We start from the raw sequence: 25797 nt of genomic DNA on the forward strand, positions 1-25797 counted from the left end.
ATATAAATGCTCATGTTAATGAAACTGTAATAAAAAGAACCACAGGTCTACTTAAATTGTAAGACTTCAGATGCTCACAGAGAGTCTTATTTTGGGAGTTGACACAGAGTATTTTCCCCAAGAAAGTAGTTGTCAGGTTGATAATTTTAGAAGGTGGGCAGTATTCTGCATTGCGCATCAACTTTTGCTGTCCCTCAAACTGGAGGCAAAAGGAAGCACATGCTTCCAATCCAAAAGGGTTGCTGCAGCAAATGACCTGATTTTTTTGAGAAAAAAATCATGCCTCTCATAGAGAGATTTGCACCTGCTTTTCTTGTGCTCTTTGGCAATGAGAGAAGGCAACTGATAATATGGACTCTGGGGTGAAAAATCAGTGGGTGTGCTGAGTGAGTAGTGGGGGGCTGGTGCTAGCTAGAAAGGTCCATGAGGAGTCCCTGGTTGAGATGATGTGAAGGGTTCTATGCAGTCAAGGGTGATTTGTCCCTGCAGGAGGAGCAGCTTGTTGCGGGATGTGAGGGGAATGATGGGAGGGCAAACACACTGGCACTGCTGCTTGTTCTTCGCCAGTTACTCTGCAATAAAATGATGACCAAAGAGGTAATAGTGCTCAGGAACATGCTTGGGAAGGCTGGCTGAAGGTGCTGAGAAGGACAGCCAAGAGGAAAGATGGGAAGCTGCCCTTGACATCTTTGGTGAACAATGGAGCAAAGCTACCTGGTATTGAGTTTCATCTGCTGGGGTAAGACTAAGGCAGGTGTCAGGGCTGTGCATGAGCATTGCCACCTGTAGGGTTTCTACAGATCAAAGTTGGTTGTATGGTGCTGCCAGCTCCAAAACACCACCTGGTCCAGTTCCTGCTGTTCGTGTTGTAGCATGTTGTACCAGGCAGGTGTTCTGGCTGGCTGCTTCTCTGGTGAGACTCTTCTTGTCTCATTTTGGCTGTATTGCACTGCTGAGGGCTTACAACAAGGTGATTGCATGTAAACTATTATGTATGACTGTTATTCTATTATTATAGGGTTGTAGTGTGAATCTTTGCCAAATGGAAACCATTATCATTATTATTTACATTTTATTCTGAGGATGCCCTTGGTGCTGCTGCTGTAGTTAAAAGGCTGAGCTGAGTGGACCAACCTATTCACCAGATCATAAATTAAGCTAATCCTTTGCAACTTGTAACACTTCTCGCCTCTCACCTATAAAGCAAGGTGGTTTGATTTAAGTAAATGAGATTGATTGTATTCCAAAACCAATCCACTGTTCTAACTCTTCCCCAAAGAGAAGGGTTTCTTTGCTTTTCTTGAATTGGTCCTGGTGGTGAGAAGCAGAAGGAAGCATGTTACAAACACTTGTTAGTGAGCTGCTAGTTCTGATTTCAGAGACTCCAGTTCAACCAAAAGTTGTTTCCCTGAGCAAAAGATCTTAATGGGTTACATGGTAAGCTTGTTTCTCAGCCCTAATGACCTTTTCCTTGTTTTAATTTTGCTGGCAAGTGTTCAGATATGGTCAATATTTTCCATTGCCTGCCTACGTTAAAGAAGTTTATACAGTTTAAATGCCATGAAATATTTGAAGTGCCTTTATTTGGGTCTGATGATATGGAGGCTTATTTTCATGTTGAGTTCTGTGATTGTCTTTACAAAGTGGGCTAGAGATCTTTGCCAGGGTTTTTCCAGGAGCCTGTCAATGCTAACAAAGCGCGCAGAAAACAATCAAGCATGAGAATGTGAAATCAAAGAATCATGCCAGCAAAAATCTCTCCTGAGCTGGCACCAAGAATCCTAGCAAGGCCCTGTCAATGCCTGCACCTAAGAAGGGCAATATTAAAAAGCAGAGCTGGCAGCCTGAGCAATAAATCCCTGTCTAATCTGGTTTGCATGTTCCTTCTGCAGAAACCAGATCTTCTTAGATGGAGTTTTTCAATATCCGTATTACAGGATTGTGTAAGAAAAAATTGCTCATTAGTTTCAGGATATGTTACCTCTTAACCAGCTTCTGTGAGCAAACTAGGAAAGACAATAAGGAGAGTTAAGGAGACTTGGAAGGTTTTCGATTGATAAGTGTGCTGGTGGGTCGAGCTTGCTTTTTGACTGAAAGCGTTGAGATGAAAACACTGCCCTGGAAGAGGCTGTTTGTTATTTGGTTTTGACTTTTTGTGGGGATGCTGCTTGTTTTGTTGAATAGTTCTGTCTTAAAGCGTTGCTGTCCTTACATGGCCTGATCATGGCTATAGAAACTCCTGATAGATTTAACTACTTGAGGCCTATCCTGATGTATCTCTTGGGAAAAACAGGTTTTAGTTACACAGGTAATAGGACTGAAGTAGCTAAGTGGATTCACGGTTTATTTTCAACAAATATTTTTTGTTAGTTTTTTGAAAGGTATATGCCAAAACTCACATTTTATATTCAAATTTTAACTGATTTAAGCTAAAGTAAAACCAAGAACCTCAACAGTTTGTGCTGTTTCACGGGTGGGGGAAAACCAGAGTAGTTTCCAGGTCATGTGTAACTGGTTTTTGTGTGTGTTTTGTTGGTTGGTTTTTTTTTTTTCTTGAATGGTTCTTGAGAAGCTTCTTTGTGTTCTTGTACTAAAAGTATCAAAACCAGAATTACAATGTTGTATACCCTGATTGATTTACAAGTGAGGGAAGAGATTCTGATTTACAATTTTATTATGCAGATTCTTGCTCATGCCTGGTTTCCCCAGAAGTAAGGGAGTAGGCCAGGAGCAAAGGTAGTTTTAGTTAGAAAGACCATCGTACTGTATAGAATTCATGGTAGTTGTAGTGCATGGCTGAGAGGAACGTACAGTGCTGTATGTAATTGACAAGCATTCATATCTTCACAGTTTTGAAGATCACTTATTAATCAGCATAATTGCTTACAGGACAGCAGGCTGCTGGCTTGTGCTTTTTTCTCAAGGAGAAAGAAAATCTTTTAAAGGTGACTTTTATTCTCACCTGGTATTAATGTTTTAAGACCTTTTGAATCAAAGTAAATAAACAAACTAGACTTCCTTGAAGATGGAGGGAGTTTCCTCTAGCTGTTGAAATATATGCTATAATTTTCAAAGTACGATCAGAGGGCCAAGTTCAACACTAATTTTGAAACAGCTTTGCCAGTTAAAGAAGTTAATTCTAACAAACAACAGAGGGACAGTGATATTATTTTTTTAAAATTGTTGCAGCTGCCTCACATAAAAAGCCATGAGACTGCTCCTGTACATACACTGTGATGCTGGTATGTGTGTCTGTGATTACATGTTGTCTTTTCTAATCTAAAGCTCGCACAGGAGGCATACTTGGCATCTCTTAAAGATGAGTAAAATTTAACTTGGCATCTACCAGTGAATTGAGTCAAAAGGGGCTCTGGAAGAGTGTTGAATTAGAGAAAAAACCATGGAATTGCACTTTTTAAGCTTGTTATAGAAGTACATTTTTTAAGGTCTGAAAGATTTTATGCAGAATGCAGCCTCAAAAGAGTGAAGTAGGGAATGTGAATCTTTGTTTTGCAGACTAATATAAACCGAAATACAGAGTTATTTACTACTTGTACTGTAACAGCTATAGAGAGAATAAAGTTTTGGAGCCTTTAGTCTTAAACCTATGATCTAGTGAGTGAAAAACACATGCTACATGGGTACAGGGATGTCTCAACAAGCATTTTAGAGCTTTCAAATACACACTACGATGAGTGTCTTTGAAATACTACTTGTCAGACAAGATTTTCCCATTGAATGGTAATACTATGAAATTTCATGTTTCTGTTCCTATCCTCCATTTCACTTGTCTAAATTCTAAACAGCTATTCAGTAGATTTAGGGATGGAGGGTTTTTTAAGTTTTGTTTTAGGTTTGGGTTTGGTTTTTTTTTTGTTTGTTTAAAGAAAATGTAGGCATTCTCTGAGAAGCAGTGCTTTTTGATTATTTCAAAGAAATGCACTCCATAAAGACTGGGTACATGTTAAAACCTTCGCAGCTTGGAATAAATCAGGTTTAGGGCTGAATTTAAGAATGTTTTGTACTGCTGTTTTTAAAAATATACAGAATCTAGGATTCTTCAGTATTTCACGTTTACTCATCTGTCTGTGATGCTCAGTGAGAAACGAGCAATAAAATATGAAAGGGAACAGGTGCACAAAGACTGATGCTGCCTGAAAGGAAAGCCAATTAAAAGCAAATAACCTAAACATTTTAGGTGGCTCCAGAAGAGGGTTGTGGAAGGTCTCCTTGGGGAGATGCTCTCGGGGGGAGCTGCTGGTGGAGTGGCCGAGGCCACCCAGGAGATGGTGCTGTTGAACCGGGGAAGCGGCACAGCTCTGACCCAGAAGCATCTTTCAATGCGGTCCTCCCTGTTTTCCATCTGTGTTTCACGTTATTCTTTGGAGTCCTCGTTTTCTTTTGGGAGAAGGTACCAGTGTTGAATCCGGAGCGTATCCCGGTCTGGTATGCAATGCCATTCCCAGACAGACAGCCCTATGCCCTCGATGGAGATGACGCTAGTGCCTGAAGGTGATGTTTTTTCCTTGGACTGCGTGGCTGGCGAGATGGTAACGCTGAGGCGGGGAGCAGCTTCACAGCTCATTGCCCTCATCAGAGCAACCGCCTGAGAAGCACCGTGCCAAAGCCAAGCGCTCGCCGGGTACCCGCTGCATCGCTGCGAAGGGCGGGGAGCAGCGCGCCCGCTCGCCGGGGCTCCTCGGGGACCCGCTGCCTGCCAGCTTCCCTCTGCCGTCCTCTGAGGCGGCCTGTCCCCAGATACACGTGTCTGGGAAAGGTAAGTGCCAGGGCGGCTCTGTCGCTCCCTCGCGAGGACTCGCCGGGCCGAGCGTGGGCTGCAATGCCTTTTCGCCCCTGGAGTACGGCGGGTGCGGGGTGCGCAGGGCAGAGGGTGCCACAAGCCCCCGAGGGCGCGCAGCTCCACAGCACCCTCGCCCCTGCCCTTGGGGCACAAGGCACCCACCTCCCTCCTGCGCTGGTGGGCCACGGTGCGCGTGTGGGTCTGCAGCCTGCTCAGGGCGGGAAAATATGAGGTGGCCAAGAGGAATCTGGGTTTCTCCCAGGCCAGGGTGTCTCAGCAGAGCAAGAGGTCAGATGGATGTGGCTGTCTTTTCTGTTGATTTGTGTTTCATTAGCACCCTCTGGTTGGGTTCAAAGGCTTCATGTCTGGCCAGGAAAGAACAGGTCAGCGGGTGCCCTGGGAGGGGCTGTGGCAGCACGAAGGCATGAGAGTGGGTATTTGCAGAATATTTACTGGAAGAGTTCAGTGAAGGCCTTTTCCCCAGTTGCAGGAGGGCTTACGTCTCTGGCGTTTCTGCACGCTTAAACAGACAGTAACTGGGGTTTTATATGTGGTATAAATCAGCAGCTCCAATTCCCCAAGTCTACCTGAGCTGTTTTCTGTCTCAGTGGGTATTACCAAAATTAGGTCTTTCTGCGTTCCGGTGCAGAGGCAGGAAGCAAGTCCGCTGCAGGTGTTTGGGTGGCTTAGCAGGCCTCGCGAAGCGCAGCTGCCGTTCTGCTGTGGCGCCATTATGAGTGCCTTGCACCCAGCTCTGTGGCTGAGGTGAGCGTGGCCGGCGGCGGCAAGGGGACAGGCGAGGAAGGAGCCGTCCGCGGGGAGGGTGGCCCAGCCAGGCCGTGTGTGGACCCTCCAGGGAGGCCGGTGCTATGGGAATCTAAGGACTATATCTGTTGTGCTGCATTTCATTTCCTCTCTTCCTAAATCATTGACAGCAACTCAATGGCCAGAGGTAGGATGATTTTTTTAACTGGTTGTTGGGTTTTTTCAACTGCTTGCAAACAATAAATGATTTAAAGCTCAGCTGACACTTTGTGGGGGCTTTTACTGCATGAGGAATCATTTGGCAGGGCATGAGGAAGGAGCTGTGGAGAGAAGGGGCTGAGGAACAATGTTTTCCAGTGGTTGTTAGGTGTGTCAGCAGCAGGAAGTCAGAAGAAAATACTGAAAAAGCCTCTTTTTAGGAAGAGCAATTTAGGAAGGAGCATAGTAGCAATAAAATAGCCCAAAACAAGCCTGTTCAAATACCTTTGCTTTTCATGTGAACTTGAGGTATAGTTCAGCTTGCTGTGCTGAGGAGCTGTCAAGTTTTAGGGCTGGAGCTGGCTCAAGCATCAGGAGTGAGTCCTGTTGAACAGGAGGTGGTTTAGGGCTCAGGCCACAACTTTAACTTGGCCAGCATGGTCTTGCACATCTCTGCCTCTGAAAGATGAGATCTTCCTACGTATTCAAGGGGAGTCTCAGCAGGCACTAGACAGTAACTTACATATTTTGTTTTAGGGACCATTTTGCACTGAACTCTTGGATAAAGTGCTAAGGATCAACATAATGTCTCAAACCTAGGAGACCTCTCTCTTCTAAGACCCCAAACCATCGAGCTATAGTGTCAGGCTTGCTTTCATCTCAGAAGCTTTGTGGTTCTTTCTGAGCCAGGAACTCTGCAAGTGGAACACTGTGCTCTCCTCCCCAGCACCTGGTACCCTGCCTGGTGGCTGAATGCTCCATTTGAGGTGGCCAGTGCTGGCTTGACCTCCCTTGCGTGCAGCCTTTCCATGCCCAGAAGCGAGCACTATAATTGCTACTACACTGTTGCAGAAAAGCAGCTTCCAGCACCAGGTTGTTACTGGTGTGGATTACACGCTCCAGGTTTGCCAGCTACTGCCTTGTTTCGGCCTTTGGCAGATCTAAAACAGGAGATAGGTGCCTTTTTTTTTCTGCCAGCATGGAACAGAGCCATAAGTAGGTATGGGATTTCAGATCAAAGTTCTCCCTTTTTTACGTGGCTAAATCCTGATATCCTGAATTTTTTTTTTTTTGTTCTTAATCTTGAGCAATATGAAGGAAGGAATTGAAGACAAGATTGCATCTGAAGCTGCTAACAGATATATTAATGTAATATGGTCTGGTAGCTTAGTGAGAAGTAAAATACAGCAAAGTGACTGAAATCTCAACTTCAGAACATCTGGGGTTTGGTCACATTGGGAGGGTTAGTCAAGAAAGCTCCTGAGGGAAGAGTACAGGAAGAAAAATCCTTAAAGGTGCCATGACTTCCACTTAAGGACAATAACAGAGTCTGGAGGGCATGTATGTTGCTAACAAAAATAATACTAAGCAAGGAAAGAGGAAACCAGTACAGCTGAATGCAAGGACTGGAGAGTTTTTGGAGTCAAATGGGAATCCTTCCAAATCTGAAAATGTAACCCTAGCTTTCCAATACATTGGTTTATTAATTAACATAAAGACTAGATGGAAGGGAAATTAAAAGGAAATATGGTGGACTGCAAACAGCTAAAGGTATAAAATAAGAATGCTTCAGGTCTGTCTGTCAGAAGAGTAGGAATAATTAATGGGTAGCTCAGAAAATGGATCACTGAAGATTAAAGGCAGAAATTAAGATAAAGACATTGCTGAGAATTTAAATTATTTCTTTGCATCGCTCTTCAGCACAGAGAATATCAGAGCAATACCTACTGGGACTTGCTCTTTTCTGGTAATCAAGATGTGTCCAAAGAAGAGCTGGAACAAATCGATAATTTAAAAAGCAGCAAATCGTCAGCTCCAGATGGTACATTGAAAGGTTCTGAAGGAGCTTAGTATGAAATAGCTCTTCTGCAGCAAAAATATGCCTTCCTTAATTAAAAACAGCTATTTCATTGAAGAAGTGGAGGGTAACAATTTATCCAAAGTTAAAAAGGGATTGAAATAATTTGACGAAGCACACACTCTCTTTATCCAGACATACATTTCTGTTTTATGAACTGGTTGAAAACAGTATGTAAAGTAGGAAGAAAAATAAAAAAGAAGATGGTGTCATGATAGGATGTAAAAAGCAAGGTTTCTGCAAAGAACAATTATGCCTCGTCATTAATCTGTTGGAACTCTGACTGGGCCAGTCTTGTCGCAGACAAAGCAGAAGCAACCACTGTAGTTTAGATAAAGCTCAAAGGACCTTTGGCCTTTGTAGGATACTGGGAGTCAGAGAGGTGAGCTTGTTGCATACCTCTTGGCTGACGTGACCATGCCAGGCTGCATGTCCAAAAAGCCCTGACCATCCTTGGCATTTCCATGCAGCACCAGTCCCATAACTTGTTCCTGCTCCGCGATGGTGTTATCCCACATCTGTGACATGAAGTCCTGCTTTCAGCTGTTCTGGGAGGTGAGAAACCAATTAAGGGGGTGAGTGATCTGTTTCCACCCTCTGAGAGAGGTTAGCTACAGGTTGTTTCTGTGTGTCTGTTAGGTTTATGAGTCTGAAAAGGTGAATATTGTTGAGAAAGCTGACACACTGCTTTTAAGTTCTACAGAGGATGTAAAGGCTATTCTGGGCAACTACAGGTGGGCAGAAACTAGGAGTTGAGTATCAGTGGCAGCTGTGGTGGGGAGCCCTTCCTGCAGGTAGCACCAAGATAGCTTTGAAGTAGATGCATACATGGGGAAAGGAAAATATTAACAAAAAATTTAAGACTCTCCAACTTGTCAGGTAAAGCCAGGGGCTGGCTGGCTGAATCCTCTTTACCACTGTCCATGTCACTCACTAAAGTATGTACAGTACTATTTATTATATTTTTTTAAGAAGGTATCTTGCATTAGTTATGCAACAGGAGGAATTTTGTACTAGGGAAATAGAAAATGGCAAAGAATCTAACATCAGAATAAGAAGAGGGAATGTATTAATCCCACTCCCCCCCCCAATGCCATGCATAAATTAGTTAGATACAGTTTCAACGTCAACATTAACAACATCCCTGTATGTTTATAGTGAATACTTTGGATGAGCTGAGATGAAAATATCATCAGAACCCATACCTTTACCTTTAACAATGTGATTTTTTTCTATTTCAATTTTATGTAAATTGGGATTATTTGTGGCCTCCTCATGGTGTTCTTTGTTCCCATGTGCTCTTCAAATGTGCCCACTTGATTCCATGCTGCCAGTGAAGGCTGACAAACTGCCCATTTTACCCAGAAAAATATCTCAGTAGGATTCTGTGGAACAGTTTAAAAAGAAAAAAAACAAACAACAAAAAACTTCAACAAATATTTTGTGCCTGGACTCTTTGTTAGTAGAAATTAGCAGTTTTCATCAACTTCAACCTTCAGTCTTTTAAGCAGACAACAGAACCACTACCACTTCTCCTTTATCCTTTGTTTCTGCCTGTCAGTCCTCCTCCATCTCTTCTGACCTCTGCTTCCATGTATTCGTCCCTCATTTCTAGGATCTCCCCTTCCTTTCCTGCTTCTCCCAGGTGTGCGATGTTGCTTCTCTATGCCTGCTCCTGCCACCTTACAGCGCTGTCAGCTACAGCTGTACTGACTCTGGTGTCCAGCCAGAGTCAATTATGCCAGCAAGCTAATTAGAAGGCATAGGATGCTATGCCTCACTCTTGATATCTTTGCATCACAGTGTGCTCTGCTGATTAGGAAATTTTTTAATTTATAAATTTTATATATTTATAAATAATACTGATTTATAGTAACATTAAATGATATAAATTAGGAGAAAAAAAAAAGGTTTCTGGAATAACCCTGCTGTTTTTCTCTCTGCTGTGTTCTGTGCAATTGTTTTCATATCAATTAGTTCCAGTATACAGCACTTCTAGTGTTTCTCTGGGTATTTGGTAGGGAACAGCATCAGTCACAAGATGCCTGGAGAAGCATTATATTTATGGGTGATAAATAAGACTCTAGATTTTAGAAAGACCGTGTTTCATCTTTTCCTTTAAATTTTCTATGCAGTCACAGAAGGTGGGAAAGGATGGCATAGAGGTGCCCAGGACACTTTTAAATTAGCTAATTTAGATGTGAACTCAGTTTAGCCATGGCAGCGTGGTGTAGAGGAGGTTGGCTGACGCACTCAGCTCCACAACAGTCAGGAGGGTCCCACTGCTCAGCTTTTTCAGTGCTCTTTTCTGCAAGAAAAGTCTCCCCTCTGTAATGCCATGGGGTGCTGTGGCTCATGTTGTCACACAGTAGATCAGTGGCTTGACATGACAGTTTGATGATATGCAGGCTTGTGGGCTTTTCCAGATACCAGATCCACAGTAGAGCTGGATTGCTAATACTTCAGGGTCGGTAGATTTGGGTCCTTCCTTTCCATTTATGAAAGTGCCCATAACTGCCAAAGCTCAAGAGAACTATGAACCTACAAAAAACCTGAACCACTTCTACATCAATGCTATCGTCAAATGTTTCTTTAGAACTGGTTTCCATGTCTGAGTCTCAGATCAACATGCAGTGATCTTGTTACTTTTACACCAGCAAAATAACAGATAGCTCTGACATCTCTTCCCATACCCAAAACTGTTTTGGGCTGGATAACACAACAAGATGTTGGTGATGGTGGTCTAGAGCAATTCTCAAAACCACTTTATTCATCATTAACACAAAGAAAATTTTCCTTCTCAGTAGCAGGACTAATGAGTGGGAAATACAGATTATAGGCACAGTCTTGGGGAAAAATCTTTGTTTTAATTATCAGTAACATCTTATGAACTCTTCTGAGATGTCTAAATTGTGAAGGTTTGGCTAGGCTCCAACTAGCAGAAAAATATAGATATGTCTTCTGATCATCTTTCCAGAATAAGGCAAATTATAACTGTGCAGTTTGTGATTCTTTTTTTTTCCCTGCCTCCCTCCCATAGATATAGGTAGGGCCTTTGAGTTGGTGGACAAGTTGTTTTTATTTTTTTATCCCCATAAATACTGGAATGGGAGAGTGAAACATCAGATCTTGTGTCTAGGAGAAATGGCTACATAGTTTTCTACTTGGAGAAGCCAAAGTTAAAAGAAAATTAAAGCAAATTTTTTCTCATAAGAGGTGTATTACTTTGATCAGGTATTGTGAGTTTTTTTTCCAGAATGCTGAGTTCAGCTGGAACTTTAGGTACTTGGTCACTTTGAAAGTCATGCCCAGGGTTTCTAAACCCAGGCAAAGGGTCGTCATGGTTTATGTAGTAATTCTGGTACTAAGGATGACATAGAGGCTCCCTCTTTGAGAGGGACCCTCTTACTTCAAGGACTTCAGGGGAACTTTGTTGTTTAAAGTCCTTTCTGCTCTGAGGTTAGCTGAATTCCACCAGGAAGCACAGTCCCCAAGTTCAACACAAAATGATGCAGCTCCAAATAGGACACTACATCTGAGTCCCCTCTGGATTATTATTTGACGCTTCATTTTTCTTGTGGAGATCACAAAGAGTGTGTGATAGAGCTCTAAGAGATCTCCTCTAAAGAGCACTGGGAGCTGATATCCTGAGAGGATGACAGGAAACTATCAGTTTGAATTTTATTAGGTAGGCAAATCCTTGTTTCACCATATCAGTAGTTGGGTTAATACTTCATTCTGTTCACTGTCCTGCCTTGATTGGAATTTCAAATTCTGAAGCCAATCTGATCACTCCAATTTAACTTCTGGTTTTTATACTTCTCTTTCCAGTTGACCACATTATGTGCCATCTTGCTTTTTCAGTCTGGATGTCTCCATTTACATCTTCTGAAAAGAAGTCTTTCCTGTTCTGGCAAGCAGAACATTCCCAGTGAGTCCTGGAGGCTGGTTTCTGCAGACTTGACTTTGAGATCATATCCTGGAGGATGGAGGTGTAGAAGTATAATTGGTTTCTCAGAGTTGATTTTCTCCTTCTATTAGCTGACCACAGATGAGCAATTTACTCACTTAAATTTAGATTGGCTCATGAGATTGAAAAGCTCTTACTTGCACTCATATTTTAAACATCTACCATTCCTTTATAAACAGGCAGTTGAAGGATAATAAGTTTGAACCCAAAGTACCTATTCTCTTTACCACATTGAAATGTAGCTGAAAGCATCCAAAGTTTGATGTAGCTGTTAAAAAGTGATTTACTGTTTTTCAAAACAAACTGCTGCTTTTGTTGATATGCCCCACTGGAGCTCAACAAATGTTTATTACTTTCATTGCCATGATAACACAAGCCCGTACAGTTTCTGATGAAATTCAAAGATGCACTTGCATTCTCTTCTGCTTGTAATTAGGACAGAGAAAACTGTTTAGGAGGAGACCCTGACCTCTTAAAGCAATTTTTATGGGGGCTGTCATGATGGCAGAGCAGGAGTCATGAGACTCTAGGCTTTTTTACTGATTTTGCTGGAGATGCCTCCTCCAGGGCTCAGGTTCCATTTCCTGTTACATCAAGGACTTAACCTAATTTTTGTAATCAATGAACTAACACTGATTAACCCATTGAGTATGGTTTGTCCTTGAGCCTCTTTCTGCAGCGCCAGTGATGAGTGACCAGAGACGCCAAGTTTGCTTGTGCTGTCTCTGTGTCCTCCTCTGGAAAATGGGCTGAATTGGTGTGATATACAGACTAAAAAGCACTTGGCTGTGGTGCTGCTGTGTCACAACTTGTGTGTAAAACCTGAGTAGGTTTTAACATGAGAGTTAGGCAAACATTGGCATCTGCATGGAAGTGTCTACATGCAAAACGTCTGTCTGTGCTCCAATCATAGTCAATGGTGGTCAGTCAGTGCTCTCAGAGGGTCCCAGAGAGGTGTGCAAGCACCAGGGGCTGAGTTCAATTGCTTAAACCTAGGTGACTGGTGCCATTTGAGATGCCCTGGAGTCAGTGGGACATCTATGACAAACTGAAGATTTGGCACAGGACTTTTGCTGTTCTGGAGTGGCAGCTGTAGGCCACACCAGAGACCTCTGCTATTTTACACAATCAACCCTCGTTGACTGTTTGAGGGTAGGCTGAATTGCTCTCAAGGGTCTGCTTACTGTATTGACAAAATCTCCCAGGGGCTGCAACCTGGACACATCACTCATGTGTAGACACCTTGATGGAAGCATTTTTACCTCTAGCTGAATCCATTCCCTTATGGCTAAAGATACAGGTCTGGCTCCTGGAGACATTTAGAGTTAAATATCCAGGTAAGCAGCTCCAGAGGGCAAAATATTCAGCCTATTTTTAATACATATAATAGGATGAAATGAACTGCCCTCTGAAAGTGCCTTTCATCAAACTGACTCCTGAGAGACACTAGGCATTTTAGCTGTTTAACTTTCAGGGTAAGAAAGTGAAAAGCATCCCACCTTTAGTTCAGATGTAATCCTTTTAACTCCACTGACCCAGAAACAGCTTTCTTCAGTTACCCTCAGGAAAGGCTGTACAGGAGACCTGGTAATGATATTCTGAACCTCAGGAGCATCTTGAATATTTTTGAACTTTGCAAAATGAAATTGACTTAAAGATAGTTGGAATTGAGCTAAGCATAAGCTAAAAGTTTACTGTTTTCCCTTCTCCAGATAAAACTTTCTACCTTTACAGCCCCCCCAAAAAATATTTTAAGTGAGAATACTTTCTCACTCTATTTCCCTGGACAATTTCAGTCTTCACCACCCAGGTGGTAGTTTATCTCCTCTCCCTATTTTCCTCCTTTTTGAAAGATAGAAAGACCACAATTTCACTAAGGTTGGTCTGGGAGACATACAAACTGTGATGGCTGCTGTGGGATTGATGGGGGAAGTTTAGTGTGGGAGTAATGACATTTTCAAATTAAGGCTGGCTGACCCAGATGCTCTTTATTGATGTATCTCATTTAGAAGCCTAAGTAAATTGTATAGTCAAAGTTTTAAAAGGAGGTGGGAGGGGAAAAACTGGGACAACTGAAAAAGTGCAGCAACAATGAATGTCTGAAAAGTGCTATAGGGACTGTAAAAATCCACAAATCACTTATCACCCTGGAGACATGGGGAAGTGGAAGTCATTGTAGAAAAATAAAAGGTAAATCTTCAATGGGTGTAGACTAAGTTAACTCCAGTGGGATTAATTTTACTTACACCAATGAGAATCTAACTCTCAGCATTGTGGGCTAATGGCTCTGGTGAGAGGGTGGTAGTGTCAATTTGATATATCATTAAACAATATTATTTTGCCTCCAGATTATATTTGTCCAGAACATAACATTCAGCAGTTGTTTTGGTTAGTTTAGCTTTTTATTTGTAAGTAGATGGTGAGAATGACTGAAACTTTAAATGAGAACCCACTTATTTATTTTTTTATTTATATAAAAATATACACAGGAAAATGCACATTAGTTTATCAAGCAGAGTGCATAGAGCTGTTGGGATGAAAGAGCCAAGCAGACCTTGGCAGCTAGCAGTTTTCTCATGGTCACTATTCTGCACTTCGATCCATGCAGAGGGGCATATGTATTTGTATGGGCTTCTAAGGACACCAAGCAACATTACACTGACAATCTGCTGTCTGTATATTCCTACGGTGCCTTGCTTGTAAAGGTCCTAAATGATCTTATAAGGTGTAATAAAAAGAGCATCACAGCAAATACAGTGCCAGGAACACTGCCAGCCTGCTGAAGTCCAGCATTGGCAGGAGATTTGCACAGGAGCTCTCTGGCAAAAGCAAGAACAGAGTTGAGACTCCTGGGTCTTGACTCTACACCACAAAGACAAGGCTCTGTAGCAGTCACCTGGGCAGTCCAGGTTTCCCTCTACACGTGCTGACTGTTGCAGTCGAGTGCTGTCTAAAGGTATTGAGGTTTGCTGTGTGCAAACAAACTGTAATGCCATCACTACCTGATGGTCTGGAGATCTGCTAGGTTGATAGGGCATGACTGCAGCATGAGATCGTAGATGAAGAGCTTCTGGTGCTCCCTGGGTGAACACCTGGGAGGATGTCCCATCCTAGAGGAGCTGCTGAAGGCAAATGACCAGAGGGAAGGAGGCAGGGATACTCTCCACTGAACTGGGAGATAACACGGTTGTGCAACATAGCTGAAAATGTGATACTTCTAATGAATTCATACCAATTGTTTCCCTTCTCCCCCTCCACATCTGTGCCTCCCTCAGCTCATCCCTCCATACATCTTTCCTTTCTTTCTTTGAACCAGCACCAATATCTCTTATTTGCAAATTTCCATGGGCAGAATTGGATTAAAATAGGCCAGAAATAAAGCACCTCTGCCTTCACATCCACTTTTACTACTTCTTGTAATTCTTTGAGTTGATTTTTACTACCCCTTCACTCCTCCAGATGCTGTCTTAGTTTTCGTATGTCAGCACAGGCAACCTCATCAGTCATCTTGCCCAGGGCAGCAGGTGCCTTAGCAGGCATTATTTACTGGAAGGAGAGGTTTCACTCAGATTAGGCTGGTGCAAAGAACAGTTGATGTTGGCAGTAGAACTGGAGGAAAATCATGGTTCCATGCACGTTGGGGTGTGGCTAACTCTGCCACTAGAAAACTTAATCCCTCTTTTGGAGTAATGCATCTGACAAGTAATCCCACCTTCCCTGTTAGTTTGGATCATGGCAGGAAAAGAAACTCTCCCATGTAGAAGACATGGCTTGTCCTTCGCTTACATAAGTCAGAGCTATGGCTTCTGGGCTCTCACTGAATGCCTCCTTTTCTCTGTACTTTTCCAGCTCATTTGATACGATTTTGTGATTGGTTTTGGTTTTTTTAAGGGTTTAAAAAAAATTATTAATTACACAAATGCTTGGTGGAGAGGAAGGCTCATGTCAAAAGGCTTAAGCTATGCATTCAATTTGGTTAAATGGCGGAAATTTAGCTCTGAACCAGTGGCAGTCTTTGAATTTATAAATACAAATATCCACCTGAGATTCTGGTCCGAAGCAAGAGCAAGGCTTCTATTCTGTTCAGGTTCCTCATCTCTGCTTATCAACATAGCAAATTAGCACTTTTCAGGCAAGCAACAAGTGGTGTGACTAACAACTGTGTCATGCTTATTCTTTCGTCCCAGCAGTTTCGGTGAGAATGCCCAAGATCTGGCTATTCAGCCCAAGGACTTAAAAAAGCATTTGATATTTTTGACGACATTTGCAAAGTTTAATACAAATTATCTTTGGGAATTTGTCTGCTCTTGGCTGGCCCAAGTTAGTCAAATACAGGGTGGAGGTTCAGCATCCTTTCTGTTCCCCAAAGCTGTGGAGTGAGTGAGTGTCCACAGTGAAGCGTTTAGCCACAGAAGTTGGTGCCCAGGAACGGAGTGATCAAGTCAGATAAAGTAGAGTCTGAAAACAGCTGAAGGCATGACAATAGGACAGGAATAGCACTTTAGTTATGATAAAATTGTAGAATTTAAAATGTTCATGCGTTTAAAAATTAGGAATTTATGTTTTCTTGCCATCTGAATAGAAAAGCATTATAGGATTCAGAACTGACATTGAACAGATAAGTGAAATCTGGATTTGGGATTGCATATGCAATAAAGTTAGGAAACAGCAGGGATTTTTTTCTAATTGGTAGGACCCTAGGGAGACAAGCCTGTGGTACCATGTGCTGCGTAAACAAGCATGTCCTTTTAGTCAGTTCTTCCCTGCATGCATGTTTTCATATGTATTTGCCAATTCCTGTTCCAACACAGATAAAATCATGCTGCAATCTTTTGGCAACAGGCTGCCAGGTAGATTTGGGAATTTTCAGCTTATGATAAAGCTGGAAATGTCACCATGGCAGATCATTTTGAGCTAGTTGGAGATTTCTATTTCTGGTGTCAAGAAAGACAAGACAGACAAAATGTTGCCTTTCTACCTCCCATACACACTTGGCCTGAACACAGGGCTGAGGGTATCCAGCAATACTTTAGTTTGAAGCAACTCGTCTTTCACCTGGTGCGCAGAATTAGGAGCTGCTTTTCTTAACCATCCATGACTCAATACTGTTAGTATTGAAGTGCTGAACTGCTGTCTCAAGTTATCTATATGCAATTAATAATATTGATCACCCTACATTGACCTTGAGAGTTAATAACTGGGTTTTCCCGTAGTTTTCTTTGGTCAATGGTGTTTTCTACGTGCCAATTTATAATTTTGTCAAGCTGTCAGATCACGGGGTCTGATCCTGCAGACACTGAAATGCAAGCAATGACTATTTCTTTAGGATCAATAGTACTGTTTACATCTAGGCTGAGAAAAAAAAGTACTTTTTTTTTACAGGATTTGGCCTGGGGAGAGATCTACACAAATGTTTGTGTATAAGTCAAATTACTTGAAAGCCATGTAGGATACATGTGTAAAGAGTTGGGGGTCCAAAAGCTGGGCCTTATTTTCTTCATCAAATAATAAAGTGGTTCTTTTTTCCCTATAGTCTTTCTTGAAGTAAACACAAGTTAAGACACAAAAGAGAGAGATAAGTGAAACCATTTATTTGTCTTGTCTCGTTTGGAGGAACCTTTAACAATCTTTTAGTTCTAGGTAGTCTGAACAACATCTTTTTCTGAATTGGCCTTGAAAAAACTAAAGAATTCAGTTATGGTTGCCTTTTATTTAAAGGTTTTCTCTATTTACCTAATTCTCATCTTAGTAGTATTATGTTATAATGAACCACCAGTACTGCTCTTATTTTGTATGACATTTTTCTCAAACTTCTATTGCACTATGTGCCTTTACGCTCGTACACATCCCTCTACTAAAGAATTTTCTGTTGAGATTCCTACCAGAAGGATCAGAACTACTGCAGGGCTGTAAAAGGAGAATTTAGCAAACAGAGTTCTGTCAAAGTCTCTAAAACATTTTTATTCTCTGCTGCAGAGAAAACTAAACAAATCTGGAATGTCTGAAGTGACACTACCAACCCAGAGCTTGGCATCACTGAGAAATGCTTTTCAGAGCTTTATTATCCAAGAGACACATACCAAGGGACTTTTAGGGAAGAAATACGCCTCTTCACATCAGTTTTCTCACATCAGCACTAACACCCATTGGTGAAGCAGTATGTGGGAACGATGGGTTGATAATCTCACTGCTCCTTCTGCAGAGCAAATGGAGCATGTTGTCCCATAACAGCCACCACCTAGCACTTCTTCAGCACTGATTTGTCTCTCCCATAGACAAGTATAACTGCACCCCTTCCTTTGGACAGCTGGCATCATCTGAAGACATCTTATCTTTGTAAAAAGAATTTCAACAAACTGTTAAAAAACTGCCTTTTCCTTGCCTTTGTAGTCATTTATCCCCTCCCTGTTGCATTCTCAGCTAAAGCAGATTATTGCAAAATCCATTTTAAAAGCACAGCAGTTTTATACTGAAAGGTACCTAGAGGGCAGCAAATCCAGAGGGAAATCTCATCCTTCGGTGCAAATGAAACCTTTTTTATTTCATTTCTGAAAAATCAAACACAGAGTTACATAAAGCCTTTTTTTCCCCCCCTGTACACAAAGCAGCAATAATAATAATATTCTCTATAAGGTTGAGAGATAATTGTACCTGGGAACAAATCTTTAATTTGATTAAAGCTTACTGTAGTGGGCAAAGACTCTGAAGTTCAGATGTGAGTTATGAAGAAACTGCTCGGGCATCTATAATCCTATGTGAAAGCAAATGTATTTTTAGAGTATTGCTGTGTGACATGGAACGCTCCTGAGTTATTTGTGCATAACTGTGGTTGGTGTGGAGAATTATTTAATTCAATATTAAGATTGTGCTTCTGATTGTGGTTCTGTTATTCTTCACGTTTGGTTCAAATTGTAGTTGGCCAAGCGGTAGCTGGGATCCAATTAATTATTAGCAATGGGAATCAAGGCTTTGCAGACATCTTGTTTTATTGTATACTGCACATTTTGAAACCCTTTGAGAAATGTTTCTACAATTACACCTACTGAATTTCATCACTGACAGTTAATGCATACAGTAATAGGGATGTCAGAAACCTCTGTCTCATCTCCCTTTCATCTTATGTTTGGTACCTGAAGTTTAGAACTTGGCCATCCTGAAGTTATCAGAATGCTTAAAAAAAAGATAAATCATAATCTTAAAGCATCCATGCAAATTATTTGAGTTTTTACTTCATTTTGAAAATTTTCACTGTAGTTGTGCATGGAACACTGGCATTTGCACATTGAGAGGTGCACGTAGAGGCAAATCAATGTGACATTGTGTGGACACTGGCAGTGACTAGAGGGAAAACCAGACAAACTCCTCTGAGCACACCTGGGAATACTAGTGCCTAAACAGGGAAGCCATGCTGAGTGCCTTGAGACGCATCCCCCAGAACATGCACAATACAGCTGTGCCATTTGAATTTGACCTTGTGTCCAGCCCGAGCTGCAAACACAGAGGTTAAGGATCCCAGGAGATCATCCCTGGGCACCAAAGCCCTGCCAAGAGAGATGTCTCCCATTCCTCACTTTCTGAAGCTGCAAAATGGGGTTAATGAACTGACCTCAATTGTTCTGATATTTGCTTTTACATCTGCCAATGTAAAATGTGATATGAGAGCTGTGGGTGATTGTTATTATCAAGAGGCAACACATTTGCATTGAAATGGGATAGGGTGTATACAGAAGAGAGGAGGACTAGGTCTGCATAATGAGCTTTTTGTTGGAGAACATGCCTGAAATGAGAAGGGTTTGTGTAGTACCCTATCGGTGTGTATGGCAAAGGCTGTACCAGAACACAGACAATTTCCTGCTGATTGCATTTTTTTTGATGTACAACCCCTTTTCCCTGTCTCATACATGTGGTGATTTTGCACAGCTAGCTTTACAATACATTAAAATATCAGGGAATTTTTGTCAGAATATTCAGGTGTTGCTGAATGTACAAAAAGCAGCAATTTCCTTAAATGCCTGCTATCTCTGAACATCCCTGTGTTTCTTCTGCAGAAAGGGAAGATCCCCTTTCTTCCTCCAGTTTTACTACAGTTTTCCTTTTGCCTTGGGAAACTGTTTCTAATGTGATCACTCAGTGATTTTCCAAAGCAGCTGCAAGTTGTGAGGTGCTGGTTCAGAATGAGGCATTGCTGGAACCTGCTGGCCTGCTACCACTTAATAACAATATATAGCTGCTTTTTTTGTTTGTTTGTTTTCTGTTTTCTTTTCTTTAAGATGCTTAATTCACAAACTTCAGGCATTGGACACTGGCAAACCCAGAAGCTTTTGGCCTCTGAGAGGCATCAGCCTTTCCTGCCTATGTAGGCAGGGTCATCTGTGGGCTGGCTGTGGCCCTCTGACTTACTGAAAGTGGTTTCATGGCTGGGGTATCGCTTCAGAGCTTGACCCGGGAGGCAAGATGCTACTTGGGCAGAGTGGAGGGGGGAGCAAAGCACGCAGGGGTGTGACAAGGAGGGTGCCAGGGTTGTCTGGACAAGGGAAAGGGGCTTGCAAGGAGGGAGACCCCTGCCCCCCGGAGTGGCTGGGATATGCGACTGTGGCTGCTGCAGGCAGAGGATAGCTGGTGTGTGCCTGGGGTGAGAAATGGTTGTAAAATGGAGAAAGGATGCCCAGGTCGGGGGATCTCACACAGGAGATTTGGTTTCTGTTGGCAGAAACAGCACTCTGTAGCATCACCCTCAATTGTACAGTCTTTTTCCCTGACCATGCAGAATGGGCCCATTTCACGGGCAGAGCTGGCTGCACAAAGGGGTATTGTGTATACCCTGTTCCATGAGGAACAGGCACATCTGAGCCATGAGAGGTTAAACTCTTTTGGACCTCTGTGGTTGCTCAGAAAACTCTTGCTGTCTTGGGCTTCATAGATGAAATATAAACACCATTTACATCTGCTTAAAATCTGAATTGAACTTGAAATGTATGTTCAGTCCAGTGGTGAATGTAGCTGCTGTTAAATTGCTCCATTAAGTATAAAGCAAAGTTTAATCTGCTGTGTTTTACTTTCATGAAGTGCTTTTAAGCACTGGTGATGTTCCCTTTATTGTTCCTTTATCTTTACAGCAAAATGAAAGCTTTGTCCTGAAAAAAAAATAAAATAAAAAAAAAAAGAGGAAGATTTTAGGATTAAAATACCCATGAAAGTAATGCAAATATTCAAAAAAGAGAGAAGGACGGATGAACATTGCCAGGAAGAATTAAGAGGAACAGTAGTGGAGTAACTTGCTGCTTTGCCTTTTCCCTTCCAAATATCCAGCATGGTCTAAAAGCCCTACTAAAGCAGATTACCTCAGGTGCTTGTGGAAAAGAGTACAAGTGCGTTCCAGAAAGGCAGCTACTTTTTTTTCATTCAGATAGAATTTTTCAGCTTATAACATGGAGTTAATTGCTTCTTTTTTTTCTCTCCTTTTTTCTTGTAATGGTCCTTTGCATAGAATTAGTCATCCTTGAGGGCAGCTGCTCCATCTATACAGCAATTGCCAGATGATTACCTCTTTAATGCTTTCACTGAGTACTTTGCTGGTTAACCTCCTTAACTGGAGAGCTGCTTATTGATATTTATGTCTTGTCAGCATAAAGGTTCATTAAGCATTGGTAAATGACATGTTTTCATATCTGCTGACAGCAGAAATGCAATATGATCAATTGCAAATTGACTTCAGTGCAGCAATAGAGTGCATTTAACACACATCAGTGGATCATTCGTACAAGCAGAGCTGGAATTTTTATGGCTGTTTATGTCTCTCTAACATCCAAGTATAAATTCTCTGAAGTTGAGCAATTCTTAGTAAAACAAAATGCAAAACTCAGTCCAACAAGCGATCATGTATCCCAGGTCAGCTCTCAGCACAGGCAGCTTTTGGATGGCAGGATGCTGAGGGTGGTGAGACAGCCCAGATTGCCTCATCTCTGCCAAGAGGCAGAGAGGGGTTGGGGCATCTCCTGCAGGTGTTTTCTCCCCTGCCTCAGGCTACACCAGGGGCAGCTCTCCAGGGCTTTCCCTTGCTTGCTAGCTCACCATCACCTCCCTTTCTCTGCCTGGTCCTTCTCCAACAGGAGGGTAACACTGAGTCTTGCCTACAGCCCAGGCTGGTCTGGAGATGGCTTTGTGTATGTGTGAGTCCCAGAAGCCAAGCTGACAGCCACCTCTGTGGTCAGGTCCTGCTGGGGGTCAATGATGGGGGTAAAGAGCTTCCAGTCCCTCAGACGTGCATGTTCTTTACTGCTGTGCTGCTTGCTCTTCTGGTAAAGAAGAAGAGATAACATTAAGCTGGGTCCGAAGTGCTGCTTTTTGCTATTTTCTTAGTGCATCAGCAGTTTCCTGAGGAAGCCCACTTCAAGGCCAAACTGACAGCCTGGGGAATGAGGATGCGGAGGGTGGAGACCGGGGCTCTGAAACCTGTCCTGCTGCATGTGGCAATAGAGCATCCACTGCAATAGCAGTGCCGGGCCCTGGGGTTCATCTGCAGTGTGGAGGATTGGTGTGGTGATCATCCTTATCAGTGCTCTAATCTCCCTCTCTAGGATGAGGTCCGTCCTCATGCCAAAGGCAGCAAAACCCTGACCATGTCCCCTCAGGATGCCCCCCTGCCCAAAGCTGTACATGTGTGTAAGGGTTTTGCTGGGTGTCCCTCAGTGGAGTACAGATTCCCCATCCTGTTTCCTTCTGGCCAAAATTTCTAGGAGCTGTTGCTATCTATGTATTTCTAAGACTGCTCTCCCCTTTTGACCACTGCTTGGCCTGGATTAGGTCATCTTCACAGACACCTCTGAATCTCTGCGTCCCTTTCTTCAGAAATATGTTTCAGTATCTGGGGTAAAATTTTCAGCTCTACAGAGCCAGGCAAATTATATGACACAGAATTGCCATCAGAGCTAGGAAAAGCATATCTTTATCTTAAAAAAATAATAAAAGGAAAAAAAAAACTTTTTGAGGAAAGGTCTTCATTAAAGAACATCAGGTTTCAGTTTAACAAAACACTGTAAAATGAAAGCAAGCCATGAATGCAGGTGATAGCCCTGGGAACATCCAGTGCCTATTTACGATGCTGGGACATATCTCCTGTACAGTCAGATTGTTGTTTTTCTTTACTGCTCCATCACACATTGTTGCATGTCTGAGATTCCTCACCAGTAACTGAGAAAAAGCTATTTACTTATGTTAAGTCCATTATTTTATGTACTGGAGGAAAAAAAAAAAATATGGCTTGTGTTGAAGTCTCTTTGGGAAGAAAGTAAGACCTTTACATTGGTTTAATGGGGGTAGTTTTGATAACTTAAACCCCATACATAAGTTGAAACATCTTGACATTCATCTGAAACATGATAGCACTTAGTTTATGCTTTTCTTCAGTTTAGAATATTTGCACTATGTTCTTGGCTTTATATGCTCTGGGTTTGTTGTTGTTTTTTTTTTTTTTGTCTAATGAAAATGAAATTAAATTGTCTCTTCTGTATAGAAAAACTATAGGCTTCCAATCTAATCTGTTTGCTTAGTGACCATCCTGAATAAAACTTTCAGTACTTTATTCTTCCTGGTTATAATTATTCTCACTGAATATCCAGGATCGTATTTGCTCATGCAGCTGAATTACTGGTTGTGTCTGCGCTCTGTGGATTGAACTATGTGAAATAGCATTGTTTCAGCACCATGGATAGCAGAACGCTAAATTAATATTATGGCTGCCTAACAAAATGACTTTGATGTAAGGTTCCAATATACTTATTTTGTTACAGCCCATAATACTAGTTTAGCATTCTGTTATTCACAGTGCTGAGACGTATTGATGGACTTATTAAGAGTACAGCTGTGGAGTTCATGCTGAGGTAGAGTCAGACAGATGAAGGCAAATTTCAATCCGAGTTGTAAGGTGGAGCAAATGGCAGAGCCAGTGATTTCAGTCTTGGTTATCAACATGTTCCCAACTCCATCATTTTTTAGCACAGTGCAAGGTCAGATCCCGCCTCAGGAAAACCTGCAGTACTTTGCCTAGGCTGCAAACCGCGTGTCTGAACAAGACATATTTTTTAAAAGAGGATAAAAAAAGGTACCTGTTGGTCACAAAATTGGATTTTTTGTTTAAGGAAAGATTTTCCTGAAAGGTCAGGAAAATGGCTAACTGGATGATGATGCCTACTAACAACAAAATGCAAGAAAACAAGATCCCAGAGCTCTTTAACCTGATCTCTTTAAAATCTGTCAGAGACCTGACAGGGCCAGACTTTCTCAGAGGCACTGCAGACTCCACTTCTGCTGTCTCTGGCTGTCTAAATAGCAGAACCATTGCCAGGCTATAAGATAAGGAGGTGCCTTTCATCTGGGCTTCTTCTAGAGTCCAGCCAGAACTATGGTGCTTTGCAGACAAGGAAACTGCCTCTGAGATACTCTGCAGAAACCATCATGGTCCAGCTAAGGGGTGGACCATAAGAAATTTGTCACTCCCTGGCTTGGTGTATGTGTTTGGAGGCTGCTGACCATCCCAAAGCTGTAGCCAGGCTGGCGGCAGCGATGCTGGCCCAGCCAGGGCACAAGAGGATGCAGGGCAGGAGCCACAGGAAGCAGTGGTCCCATTCCACATGGCACCTCTGTTTTTAACAGTTTCAAAGTTACATATAGCTGCAAGGATGAGAAATAAAATTGACCAGAAATACCAAAAGGACCAGTATTTCATTAAGGGGGATAGATTTATTGACTGTCTAGACTGAAGTTAGTTTTGTATTCACACTTTAAAAATTTTAATTAAGTTTAGGGTTTATGCTTATACTGTCTAGCCATTCCCTGGTTAGTTTTATGAAAACATTAACCTTGACACTTTGACAACTTTTTACCTTTCATTTAGTCTCTCATTTAAAATTGTTTTCATTGTCTGTGGTTTAGCGATTCCCTTGGTCCACTTACACAACCCAAGGCCTTTGAAGAGTGACAGCTCAGCATGCCTGGTGGCAGTTCCCAGCACAGTGTTTAATTCTCAGTTCAAGCCAAGAAGTGGAGCTCTACCTCTGTGGTACTGCACCAGCAGGATGCTAGTTTTTGCAGGCAGGGGTGTGAAATTTGCCTCCAAGCTTGCACAACGCACTTGTGAGAACAACATGCTGGTGCCTTCACAGCTTGCAGGGCCCAGGGGTCAGCAGAAGATGTGGGGCCCTCCCTCCCCACGGTGCCTAGGGCAAGCTGCTCCTGTGGTCCCTCGTGTCATCATGTCCTGCACCTCCCAGTGCAGTCTGCCTCTCTGGAAGATGCTTCAGCTCCTGCACAGGAGGCCTTAAGCAGTTCCTGTTAACTTTCACCTTGTGCTGGGACAAAGCTGTGCAGTACGCGAAGATGCTCTAACAGTTCCATGCGTTGATCTGGGAAGTCCAAGTTCAGCATTGCTATCTCAGAGAAATACCCAAAATCACCTAAGAACTTAACACAAGACATGCTTAAATCATTTCTGCTCCAGTTTTCTAAGGCTATTTAGGCAGAAACGTATGCAAGCTATGTGGGTTTATAGTGATGTGGGTGGGTGCTGTGAAAGTGATGCTGAATCTTTCCATGGCTCATGCCACTTAAATACTTCTTGAAAGTCCGAACCTTTAAGTTTTACTGAGGTATTTCTTCTCAAGTGTTTTTCACTGCAAAGCTGTCATGGTTATTGACTCATTTGAGTTCACAGGGTGCTGAGGCAGGGCATCTGGGTGTCAATGGCAAAACTTTGATAGACAAGCAGGGAGAGAGAGGAGTTGTAAATATGTTTCCAGAGGGACAGGGTACTCACCAACTCTGCAACCATCTGAAGAAAGGAATAACCCTCACCCCTGCATCCTTTCACAACCTGCCTTAAGACTGCATTATGTTGAGGAATTGCCATTCTAATCCCACTGACTGAATGTGAGAAGCTGGTCTTCCAGTGTTGCTGGAAAAGGGGAAAATGAAGAGTCTTGATGTGGTGTGAAAAAAACAGAGGAAAAGCAGTAAGGTGGCATCACTCAGACCAGACTCCTGTGGGAGGCTGGAAATGTTGCTGGTAGGGGTTGCCCTCGGACAGAAATGGCTGCACAGAAGCTAGGAATGTAAACAGTGTGGTTGTGGCAACCTTTCCGGAAAAAGCTGCCTGCTTTTAGTCCTCCTGCTTCTCTTTCAACTATTCTCCAGCACGTTGATGACTGAATA

At 42.4% G+C, this 25797-nt stretch overlaps 1 protein-coding gene across 1 annotated transcript in view; it reads left to right on the top strand.

The window, feature by feature from the left end:
* The first annotated feature begins 4370 nt into the window (after positions 1–4370).
* The window catches only part of TUNAR (TCL1 upstream neural differentiation-associated RNA), a 161895-nt gene continuing 140468 nt past the window's right edge, over positions 4371–25797 (top strand). The window contains exon 1 of the mRNA XM_055793894.1: positions 4371–4777. The gene's annotated coding sequence lies outside the window, so the exon portion shown is untranslated. The remainder of the gene's footprint in view (positions 4778–25797) is intronic.

The sequence above is a fragment of the Falco peregrinus genome, chromosome 1 (genome assembly GCF_023634155.1).
Source record: "Falco peregrinus isolate bFalPer1 chromosome 1, bFalPer1.pri, whole genome shotgun sequence".
Classification (NCBI taxonomy): domain Eukaryota; kingdom Metazoa; phylum Chordata; class Aves; order Falconiformes; family Falconidae; genus Falco; species Falco peregrinus.